General features: G+C 41.3%; 1 long non-coding RNA gene across 1 annotated transcript in view; it reads left to right on the forward strand.

The window, feature by feature from the left end:
* The first annotated feature begins 228 nt into the window (after positions 1–228).
* LOC143659708 (uncharacterized) overlaps positions 229–12,302 on the forward strand; it is a 48,696-nt gene continuing 36,622 nt past the window's right edge. Inside the window, exons 1-2 of the long non-coding RNA XR_013163659.1 lie at positions 229–442; positions 4,165–4,205. This is a non-coding gene — a long non-coding RNA (uncharacterized LOC143659708). The remainder of the gene's footprint in view (positions 443–4,164; positions 4,206–12,302) is intronic.

Consider the following 12,302-nt stretch of genomic DNA (forward strand, 5'->3'; position numbering starts at 1 on the left):
ATCTTATCAAATACTATTGTTTAAAATGCTGAAGATTCTATTTTATATCTTGTGTCTGAGCTTCTACAATGAGCTTTGAATCTTTATATTCAAAGATCTGTTTGAGTGTGTCCACTTAGATATTTAACAAGCAACTCAAATCTGTCATGGCATACCTAGAATGCTTCCATTATTTACTCACTTCCTCAGGTCAGAGCCTTGACATCATTCTTAATTCTCTCAGTTCTTTCACACCCTCCATTAAATCCATCAGTATGTCCTGGAGGTCTTAATTCTACCATTTTACACGGTCTCCATGGTACATTTCCTTCTCCAAGATTTCTGCTGTAATTAGATGATAATTTCAACTCCTTTTTATGGCTTACAAGGTGTCTAGGATGGGGTCTCAACCTCATTCCCTTTGAGCAGCATAACTTCGTTCCTGTGTCATGGACCTTGAATTGTTAGTATCCTTGTCTGGTTGTCTACTCTTGTTTCGTATATCAACTATATGCCACTTTTTAGAGAGCCCTTTGCCAGCCACTTTGCTAAACCAGCCTGAAAAACCTTACTAAGAGAGGGCATTTTTCTTCATTATAGAGATGTTAAAACTAGGCTTCAGAGAGGTCAAGTCTCTTTTCAAAAGTCATCTAGTTACTAAGCTGCAGAAACAGTATTTGAACCCAGTACACCTGGCCTGACAGGATGTATGCTTCCATCACACCATGACTTCCTTTTATTAGTCCACTCACCACCATAAGCCTCTACTTGTATCACTTTACAATTAATTCATTTTGTCCCTTTAAAATTCTTAATTATGTCACTGCCAATTTGAGCTTCTAATTATTGAGAAACTATTAGTGTTTCTAAAATGAGTTAATGTAATTATGACCTAAAAAATAGTCATATTAGACAGTCAGCAACTCAAGGGCAGGCACTATTACTTAACTTTACTCATTTCTGCACCCTTAGCATCTAGTTAAGGGGTTGACACATAGTAGGTATACTAAGCAGCTATTGCTACAATAACATTGCATAACAGAACTCCTTAAACCTCGGTTGTTTATACAAGCATTTGTTCTCAGGCTCACTTGTCTGCAGATTAACTATGATTCATCTGATATAACCTGGGCTTTGCTGTGCAGCTCTGCATCAGGCTGTGGCTATCTAGGCTTGGCATCTGACTATGGGTTTGTTTTGGGGACTAGAATGAAAGACAGCAGCTATCTGGGTAGTTTGTTCCATGATGGGCCACCAGCACACAAAAGCCTGACCAGTCCACTGAAGCACATGCAAGCCCTCTGCTTGTATCACATCTACTGGAATTCTATTAGCCAAAGCAAGTCCATGGCTCATTCCAGCATTAACGGACAGAGAAGTATACCCCACTCACATGAGGGGCGGGAAGAGTAGATATTTACTGAACAATAATCTACACTATGACCTAGGCCTTCAAGAAACATTGACCTATGGGGCCTCACCTTGGGTCAATGGCAGCTGGGTCAGGAATCTTAAAACTAATTTCTCTGATTCTTGAGAATTTGGGGTCACAGGTCTGGAAGCATGATCAAGTCAGAATCCAAGGATCCTCTCAGTTGCATGCTGAGTAAGTTCCCTGCAGGTGTCTGTGGAATTATGTAGGTAGCATAGGGCAGTAAAAAGAAATGAACTCTAGAGTCAGGTAGACTGAAACCTCCACATAAGATAGAAGCCAAATGTCACCGGGACATCCAAAGCCCGTAAGACCTGGTTTTGCTCCCGTCTCTGACCTCCTCTCCTTTTCTTCCTTCCCCTGGCTCCCTATCTTAGAGTTCCTCTGGCTCCCTGGGTTCCTGAAACACAGCAAACTCCCTTCTGCCTCAACTTTCTTCTTGCTGTTCCCTTGACCTAGAAGTTCTTACCTAAAATATTCTCATGGATTCACTGGAATTTGGAGACCACTTGCTCACAGAAGACATCTCTAACCAACTGATTTAAAATAGCATCCCCTATCACTCGCTTGCTTACCATATATGACCTTATTTTCTTTCTTGCCCTTGTCATGATCTAAAATAACCTAATTTGTTTGTTTTCTCCTTTATGATGTATCTCTCTTCTATAAAGTAAGTTCTGTGAGGGAAAGGATCTAATCTGCCTAATTCAGAGCTATTTTCATAACCTCAGACTGTGTCTGGCACATGTGCATGGGTGTTCAATAAATATTCATTGAATAAATGAATGAAAAAAATGAACTAGCTAGATAACCTTATGCAAGTGACCCTGAGAACTCAGTTTCTTTTTCTGCAAAGTGGGGCCACTAATGCCATTGGAAGGATTTGGAATACAGTATGTACAGTGTCCAGCCTATTGCTTGGTACATAGTAGGTGCTAAAAATGGTAGCTTCTCTAATGAATTGTCTTAGCCCAGGGCCTTCTGTACTACCTGCTCCAGCCTTGATGCTGTTGGCTCTTCTCAGCTGTTTTCTGGCGGGTCTTGGCAGGCCCCATATCCCCATCTTCAAAGAGCCAGAACATGGCTGCAGAAATGAGGGGAAATGAGATTGGAAAGGATACTTAATTTTAAAGGATTGTCCCCAAACCCAGAAACAACACATTAAATCAGTGTTCTTCCCATAACTCATAGTCTATCTCCATGGAAATGGGCACCATATGGAGTTAATTAGTAGAACAACAAAACAATCAATTAGTTCCTTAATTAGTTTTACTAAGAAATGATAACAAACAAACACAAACACTTTATTCCAACTAATGCCTGAGCCACAGTGATAGTTTAATGGCCTTCGAAAGCCAATGCAGGCGCTGGCCCACTGCAGGGGGAGATTTATTCCCATGATATTGACAGTTTCCTTGGTCTCTGTTCAGCCTGCGTGTTTCATCTTTATGATCAATTATTTACAATATCTGAACACAGCCCAAGGGTCATCTGGGAGCTTTTCTTTCTAGATGGTGAGAAAAATGCAGTAACTCAAATCACATGAAGCCACTGGGCTCTGGAATGATCCTTCATGGAATCATTTTTTATTTGACAAACTTTTACTGAGCATTTTCTATGTGCCAGGCATAGGGCTGGGCATGGGGTAGAGAGGGGAATACAAGGTGCTTGATGGAGAAGCTCATGTTTGCAGGGTGGGAGGCAGATCAGACAAGTAAGTAGACACAGCCTGCACCTGGTGAGTCCTGGTCTAAAGGGAAGCATAGAGCACAGGGGGCTGCACAAGGCAGAGATCTGGGAGGGCTTTTTAGAGGAGGTGGCCCCACACTGAGCCTCCAGGGGTGAGTCAAAGGAAATTTCTGCTCCACAAGTATCCCGATCCAGTGGAAGGAACATGGGGCTGGGATTCAGTCCTGTCGTATTGAAATCCATCTGTTTCCTCATCTGTAAAATGAGAAGAAAAATACCCTGGTTTCCCCATTCAGTGGGCTGTTGTGAGGATCAAAGAGATGTGAAAGCATCTTGCAAGCCACATAAGGCTTCACAAAACTCATCTAAGATCTGAGCAGAAGACTGGAAGTGAGAGCAAGGGTAAAGTGAAGCAGTAAAAAGTAAGCCATTCTTTTTATCCTGACCCCCAGTTGCAAAATCTCCAAAATTAACCACTATTAACTGTGTTTTCTGCACTCTTCACAGGCACTCTAAGCAAGAGTCTCGTTAACTCTTTTCCTTAAAGCATACTGTTGTACATGCTTGGTTTTTCACATATAGCACCCTGGCCAACAGTCCATGTCAGTATCTTTGGATCTACCATATTTTTTAATGGCTGGGTGCTCTTTTATCATGTGTATATATCATAGTACACGTTTTGGTTTGCTAATGCTGATGGAATGTAATATACCTGAAATGGATTGGCTTTTACAAAAGAGATTTATTGGATTACAAATTTCCTTTTCAAAGGCCATGAAATGTCCAAATTAAGGCATTAACAAGAGGATACCTTCACTCAAGAAAGACTGAACACATCCAGGGTTTCTCTGTCACATGGTGATGTTTGCTGGCCTTTGCTGTTAGGTTTCATTGCTTTCAGCTCCTGATTCCAGTGGCTTCCTCTCTGAGCTTCTGTCTATCTCCAAGAATCTCCAAACATCTTTCACTTGGTTTAATCTCTTTGCTCTCTGTGTCAGCTCTGAACTCTTCCTCCATGAGCTTTTTTAAAGATTCCAGTAAACTAACTTTTTTTTTTTTAAAAGGTACATGTTCTGAGAATTGAACCGGGTCTCCTGCATGGAAGGTGAGCATTCTACCACTGAACCACCTGTGCAGAATTAAGTCCCACATCGAATGGGTGAGGTCACATCTCCATGGAAACAACCTACGGAGAGATCCCACCCAACAATGAGTCTGCCTCCACAAGATTATATTAAAAGAACATGGCTTTTCTGGGGTACATAACAGCTTTCACCAGTACAGTACATTTAACTGATCTTTTAATGAATGTTTAGGTTGTTTTCCCTATTTTGCAATGTGTCCTTTTAATGGTTACCTATGAAATTATAACTTTACCTTATGTATTAATCTTTTATTTCTTGAGATAGGTTCTGTCGATTCACTTGGTCTTTACTGATGATTTGAAGGGGTCATTGATATCCCCTTTATTTTGATTGATTTATTTTATCCCCTTTATTTTGATTGCCAGTAAGGGTTTACACTGATCTGAAATAATAGATTAAAAAAATACACATATCAAATTTATAGTCAGTGATGTTGGTATCCTGGCTGAACTCACTACTATTATGGGGACAGAAGTAAGTATGAACTCAACTGTGCAATCACATTAAGTAACAGCCCCATTAAATAGAAACAGGACCTCTCCTCCTTCACCCTGCACCTCAACTCAAGACCTTATGGATGTTCAGACCACAATTGTCTTCTCATCCACCAATCGGGGAGCCTATGACCAATTCTCTCAAGGCTGTTTGAACAAAGGGACCCAGTAGTGGGCACTGGATTGTTACAGACTCAGAGCTTCTTGCTACATTGGCCTGTGGCAAGGAGAGGACTCTAGCTGAGAGATGGCACCAAGAGAAGCAGATACCTATGGAGCAGGTAGACTCAGCTCCTAATACTTTACTGCTCCTGATTCCCTGCAGTCCAGGGAAGGCATCTTGTTCCTTTGCTTTTGAGGCACACCTAAGTCAAACAGTAGAGTAAAGGTGTTTTTCCCTTACCATGAGGTTTAAAGTGGCTGGTATCACATCCAGATACAATGTGTTCATTTCTTCACTAGTTTTTAAATGTTGTCAGTGATGGCTTAATCAAATCCTGGTTTTCTCTCCAGGCGTGGGTAATGCATGTCTTTCTATCTCTATTTGATACCTTTACTTGAACTTTTTCTGACTTTTGCCCACAAGATGTGGGGTGGACTCAAAATAGCATGATGTGGAAAGGATGTGTAAATTCTGGTCCCAGGCTGCCTGGGCTCACATGACTCCATCACTTGCAAGTGCTGTGACCTTGAGCAATTTGTTTAATCCTTCTCAGTTTCCTCGTTCAGAAAATGGGAACGATAATGATGACCTCAGTGGTATACTGCAAGTCTTAAACGTGAAAGCAGGGACTTAGAAGAATGCTCTTGTGGGTAGAAGGTAGTATATGAATGTTCTCACCATTACTAGTTTCTCATATGTGCTGGCTTCAGGATTATTAGAAAAACTTCCCTTCAAATCATTAGTTTTCTCAGTGAGCTCAACAAGTTTCCCTTGTGGTATTCTTTTCTCCCAGATTCATTTAACTGGAGGAAGAGACTATTATAAAGTACATAAAACAAGCATCTTTTCTTCAGTTCTTAGCACCTCCAATTAAACAAAGAAAGGCTGTACAATCACACCATGAGTCTCTCTCCACTCCAGGAAGGGTGAACCTCTAGCCAGATCCTCAGTTTTTTGCCAGTTTAAAGAAAATAATTTTCCCCTCTCACATCCAATCAATATCCTTGCTGGGTCTATTGTGAGCTGATAATTTAAATACAATTGTCTCCTTAGCAACCGTCTTTCACAGTCTGCCTTCTTGCCTTCAAAAGAGCTTGCAGTTACAAATTCTCAGTTTCAACCAGAAACTTTTTTTCTTTAGAAGCCAGCTTCTCTTCCAACACAAACTCTAAAAAATGTGAAAAACAGTGGAGCGTTTCTAAAGTAAAGTAAATTTCTTTTTTCTTCTAATTATAAAGGTAATTGAACAGGATTTTAAACAAAGTTGGAAGAGGGTTCACTGCCCCTACCCTTTCTTTCCAGGATGGTCTATACATAGGGACCTGGGAGTGAAAGAGTAGGTAGAACCCATTAGTATCACAGAATGTTAGAGGTGGAGGAACCCATAGAGATAATTTAGTCTAATCTCCACTTTCTTTCCCCTCTATTTTACAGTTGAGGGAACAGAAGGATTGAGATTTTACAGCCTTACCCCAGGGCACACAACTGCTTGGATTAGAAACAAAAGTGTGATTCAAGCCCTGTCCTCTATCTACAAGCCCAAAGGGCTCTTGCCACCAAAATTTACGAAGTACAGTATCAGGAGCACTGAGTTTTGAAATCAGGTCCAGTTGATGTTGGAGAGCTCCAGGAGGTTTTCAGAGAGGTCTAGATTTCAACCAGAGCTGTAAGGGTCTTGACTCAGTCTCAAGAAAGAATTCAAGGACTAATCTGTGTGTACACCCGATACTTAAATGCAAAGAAAGTACATGCTCAAAGAGGGTGAGTGCGAGCATTCTCCAAAGGAGGAAAGGTGCTTTGAGGTTGGGATTCCAGCATTATAAGGGCTTTGAAGGGCCCCTGCCCCTCTAATGAGGAATTGATGAACTGCTCTTTTTATTAGTTCTTTCAGGACAGCAACCAGAGTGTGGGCTAGATGTGTGCATGCCAAAAGGAACTTCTTGTTATGGGTCTTAGGGTCACTTCCCCCTCCCTCTTTCCCTATCTAACCTCACAGTGACCAATCATTCCTGTTTGCCTAGGATTTGAGGATATTCTGGACACAGGACTTTCAGTGCCCAAACCAGGAAAATCTGGAGAAAGATTGATCACCCTACTGCTAAGCCAATCTCTAAGTGATTTGGGGCAATTTCTGGGCAGCAACTTCCTTAACTGTGGTCAGTAACAGCTCATCTCATAGGCTGTTGTAAAGGATCAAATAAAATCACAAGAGTAGGGTGGTGTGAGGATGACTCAATGGCAGAGTTCTCGCCTGCCATGCCGGAGACCCGGGTTCGCTTCCCAGTGCCTGCCCATGCAAAAAAAAAAAAAAGAAAAAAATCACAAGAGTGAATATTATTCCATTCTTCTCTCTCCTGATTTATTCTGTCCAACAAGCAGCTCTTGAATTTTGTTAGCTGTAGTCAGCTTAAAAGATAGAAGGATAATTCTTCCCCAGGTTGCCTTTCTAGAACGTCCAATACTCAGAGACAATCCCTGGAGACTCCCCCCAAATGCCACCCACAATGTGAGAAGTCAAAATTAGCTTCTTGGCTGCTTTTGGCATCTGTGATTAATCATTTTGTAACGAGACAGTCGAAGCACTACTATTTATTTGCATTGGATCAAGGAAGATTACGGGATATAACATTTTCATAAATTTGTTAGGATTCTAGATATACGTTAGTATGATGAATAGTTTAGCCTGCAATAGATGTTTTCGTTTTAATAAAGTTATTTTTGGGATATATTTACATGATGAAATAACCTATTATTTATCCAACTGCATTTTTATGAACTAATTTTTCTTTTTGTGCCGACTTGCAATGGTGATTCATTACTTTCTGCCCTTCAATTTTTCTTTCCTTATAAATGGTTTCTTGTTTATTATTTTAAAGTGTATGTTTCCCTTCAGCTCCGTTGACCTGTTTTGCATGGGATCTTTGAATTTTATTCAAATTGAGTCATTTTATTCAAATTGTGTCTAGGCTCTGTCACTTACTAGCATTGTATCCTTGGACATGCCTCTTACTCTCTGTGAGACTCAGTTTCCCAAACTGAAGCAGAGTTTGGCATCCAAAATGTGCTCAATTAATATTGATGAAGGAATAAAGGAATTACTGAAAAAGGTGAAAAGTAAAGACTTTTGTTTGACTGTGGGAAAGGCTTTAGTTTGCCAAGGTTACATCAAGGTGTTCTGTTACTTCCTAGAGGAAGGTAGATTGAATATCTCTTCCTGTACTGTTCATCCATCTGCCATTTCTTCACCAGTGATAAGGAGAGGATGTAGGTTCTTGGAAAGCTTTGGATGGATACTTGGTTCTTTATTAAGTCTTAGGAATTAGATTTCCCAGGAAAAGAGGTTTTGTGTGTGTTTTATCTATTTCCTACAAATAAACCAAGACATACAGCAAAAAATTAGGTAGAAGTTTGACAGTTACATGGAAAGGGTGTAGATAGGTGTCAAGATGATAATTCAGGATACAAAGTAGATTAAAGAAGAACCAAGAGTCAGGAATTCCAGGTTCAAGTCTGCCTTTGCCCGGTGACCTTAGTCCAGTATTTCCCAAACTGAGCTTCTGAAACTCTGGGGTATACAAACATATTCTTGAAGCTCCTTGAGTTTTGAGGGTTTTTTTGGCTTTCATTTTTCTTTTCTTTTTTTTTTAAGTTCTTCTAGCAGCAGCAATTCATAGTTGAAAGACATTTTCGTAGAAATAAGTGTTAATTTTCTTAAGTCAGTATTTTTCAAGCTGGGCTCTGAGGATGTGGAGGAGCTGGGATGGCCCATAAGAAACGTTTTCTTTTAAAGGGGATTTAAATATCATCCAAACTCTAGAAACACTGGTTAGCTTATGTATGTCAACATAGAGTCGAGTCACAAGAGAAGATGAAAAATATGTGATTCATGAAATGCCAGGAATAAGAATAAAATGCTACCTGGCAAGCAATGTGGTGATGTAGTGATTGTGGTTCTGTGTGTCATTGTTTGGGTTGGAGGGGAGGCAGGAAGTATTTTCATTCATTCATTCATTTATTCGTTCATTCATTCAACATTCAGAGTGTGGCCCCCGTAAAGCACTGGGGAGACAGAAACCAATTACTCAGCTTCTGCCTTCCAGAGCATCTTGGCTCAGTGGGGAAGTTGGACAAGTCCTTATGATAAGGACTATGCTGGACTAGCACAGGGTGGGCCCAGAGAAAGGTAGATCTGGGTATGTGGGGAGACCATGGATAGTAGGAAGGTAATTTCTGAACTGAGCTGTGAAGGAAGAATTAGAATTTTCAGGCAGGGAAAAAGTGGGGAAGGAGGCTCTAGGCAGAGAGGAAGGCGCATGCAAAGGGTGGAAATTGAGAAGAATGCATAATAAGAGCCACCAGTAGTTCACCCTGACTGGAGAATGAGGGCTGGGGGTTGGGGGGTATACCTGTTACAGGACCATATCTGAACAGGCTATGTAGACAAAATTGAGGAATTTGTTTCATTTCCTGAAGGTAGTAGGGAGCCATGGAGGGTTTGTAAACAAGGCAGTGACATAATCGGGTTTAGAACGATGCCTCTGGCAGCAGTTTGTGCTGCGGGTGGACTGGAGGAAGCAATTCAGGGAATGGGGAGAGCAAGGAGGTGGGGCGGGGGCTGCTGCCACCATCAGGGGCAAATGGTGCTGGCCAAGACTGCAGCAGTGGAGGCTGGAATGGAGTGGCCGGGCTGAGTGATATCTAGGCAGACTAAGTAGAGATTATGTATGGGAAGTGAAGGAGGAGGAGAAACACCAGGAAAACTTCTAGATTCCTGGCTTGAATGCCATTTGCTGACATCAGAACTGAAAGGAACAAGTGCTAAGGTGTAAGGTGAGTGGGGTGCAGTTTTGGAGCAGATTTTGTTCAGGTTGAGCTTGAGATGCTCATTGGACATTGGCAATGGATCTAAGGTTCGGAAGAGAGACCAGGAGACTCTTCTTTTCCCTTCTAACATCATCATGAAATTATTTCATGAGCTTCTCAGCCACATAGAGGGGAGAACAAGCCCTGTTGTCATTAAGACTTTAATAGACCTAAATAGGAATCCCATTCAATTACTTTTTGTTGGTTACTAGGCAGATTACATATTCCTTAAGCCTCAGCTCTCTAATTTCTGAAGTGAGAAGATAATGCCTCTGTCATGTTATATCTGGAGGCCTAAATAATAGAACGCATGTAGTAGGCATACCAGAAAGGGCAGTTCTCCCCAATTTGCTTTGGGCCTATACCTTAATGAGCGCCACACCTCCCTTGTTTTCCCCAGTGTAGCAGAGTAAAATAGTTAAAAATTGGAACCTGACTTTCTTTGGGGAAAGGTATTGTCTTTGTTTATGAAGATACCTTTGTGGAGCATTTGGACCAGAGGAGATAAACATTGGAAAGAGGTGTCCCAAGTGCTCTGTTTCACCCAAGCCATGGGGGTAGGGGAGGGAGCTGGGGGGGCTGGGGGAGGCAGAAGGAAATGTGAATGGGGAGGAAGGGGGAGGAGAGAGAGGGAAGGGGAGGGAGAGAGAACTTGAGGTGGTGAGGGGGTTGAATAGTACTGAGAGAAGGGGCTGGTAAAAATTCCTTGATGCTGGTGAGACCAAAGGACATATTAACAACAGCAGTGTCTAATGTTTGATATAAAATTGCTTGTTAAGGGAGATGCTCCCTTAACAGAGCAAGGTCTGCAGAAGTAGGAGGTCAGAGTCAGGATGACTCTGGAAGGTTTTGTTTCTCCGCAGATGTGGAATGAAAAACTTACCTGATTATAATCCCCATTCATTCATCAAATATTTATTAAGTGTCTTCTGTGTGTCAGTCACTGTCCTAGGCACTTCAGAGAGTTTGCATTTTTTTCGAGGAGACAGACTCTTAATCAATAGAAAATAAATATGTAATACTATGTTCTAAAGTGATGAATTACTAATAAAAACAAAGTAGAGTAAGGGAGAGAAACAGATGGCAGTTTTAAAAGGGCGGTTCAGAAAGCCCTCCCTGAGGAGATGGCATTTAAAAGGAGACTGAAATTAAGTAAAGGAGCAAGACATAGGGAGATTTGAGGAAGAGGTCCCAGGCAGAGAAAATAAGAGCTTGTCTCCCATCTTGCTTGTGACCCCAGGGAAGGGACAGCCTCTAGAGTCTTGGTCCTCATCTAGGATTATGGACGAAATGTCTATTTCCAAGAGATTGTGGAGGTGCTTTAGAAATAGAAATGCAGCACCAATGCAAGGGATTGTGGGAGATTCAGCCAGTTTTTGATGTGGGGTTTGGTTTGGACTCTGCCCTGGGGTGAAGTAGCCTGAGCTCTCTTGGGGGATTTGCCAGGCATTTACACTTAGCTCACAGATGGACCATGTGTTAGAATGTGAATTTCTAAACTCTACGTAAATGACGTGGGAGAAGTGCCTTAGTATGGACTATTTCCAGAAGCTCATGAATTCTGTATTATAGGGAACCATCCCATGATTCTGCAATTGTCTTACTGATAACATGGTACCTGATGTATTTATCATCACAACTCAGAAAGAAAGAGATGATAAATCTTGGCTGCATAAGGACTTGGCTACTTTCTTCTCATTCCTTGCTTAACCCTTCATCCACTGGCAAGTCCCATTTGAAGAATTGCATAGAAGGATGTGGCATCCTCTTCCCTTTTTCCTGGCATTGTGGATATTTATCATTCCTCTTGATTGCTGTGGCAGATTCTGGTGGTTCCTACCCAGTAGCCATTTTTTCTTATTACTGAGGCAAAAATATCAAATATTACTTTCCCCATTGCCCTTGCAGCATAGGCATGTGTACCAGTTTTCTGTTGCCACCAAATACTGTGTAATAAAGTTCCACAAAATTTACTGGCTTAAAATAATAAGTATTTATTTAGCACAAGAATTCAGCATTGTTGATTTAGCCTGGGCTTAGTTGCATGGTTCTTTCAGTTTTAGCTATGCTCCTCACATGTCTGGTGGATGACTGGCTGTTACATGGGGCAAATGGAGTGACTGAGCCATGTGTCTCTGCATCCATTATTGTAGCCCAGGCATGCTCTTATGACCATTGCAGATGATTAAGAAATGAAAATACACAAGCTAACACATCATCACTTTGCCCACATTCAGTTAGCCAAAGTAAGTCACAAATCAAGCCTAGATTCAAGGACTGGAGAAATAGCATCTGCTTCTGGGTGAGAAAAATATTGTCTTATACTACTGGTGGGAATAGAGTTATGAAAATAGTGAAGAATTTGTGCCAGTATGCAATCAACCAATCACCGCATGTGGTCTAATCCTGATAAACAATGTGGCATCCATCTTGCAACCATGAGGGAACAAGCCTAATAAGTAGGCCAATGTACTGAGAATAACAAAGTGGGAAATTGGGAAGAGCTTGAGTCCTTGACGTCATAATCAACACTGAGC

Source organism: Tamandua tetradactyla, chromosome 2 (genome assembly GCF_023851605.1).
Source record: "Tamandua tetradactyla isolate mTamTet1 chromosome 2, mTamTet1.pri, whole genome shotgun sequence".
Lineage (NCBI taxonomy): Eukaryota > Metazoa > Chordata > Mammalia > Pilosa > Myrmecophagidae > Tamandua > Tamandua tetradactyla.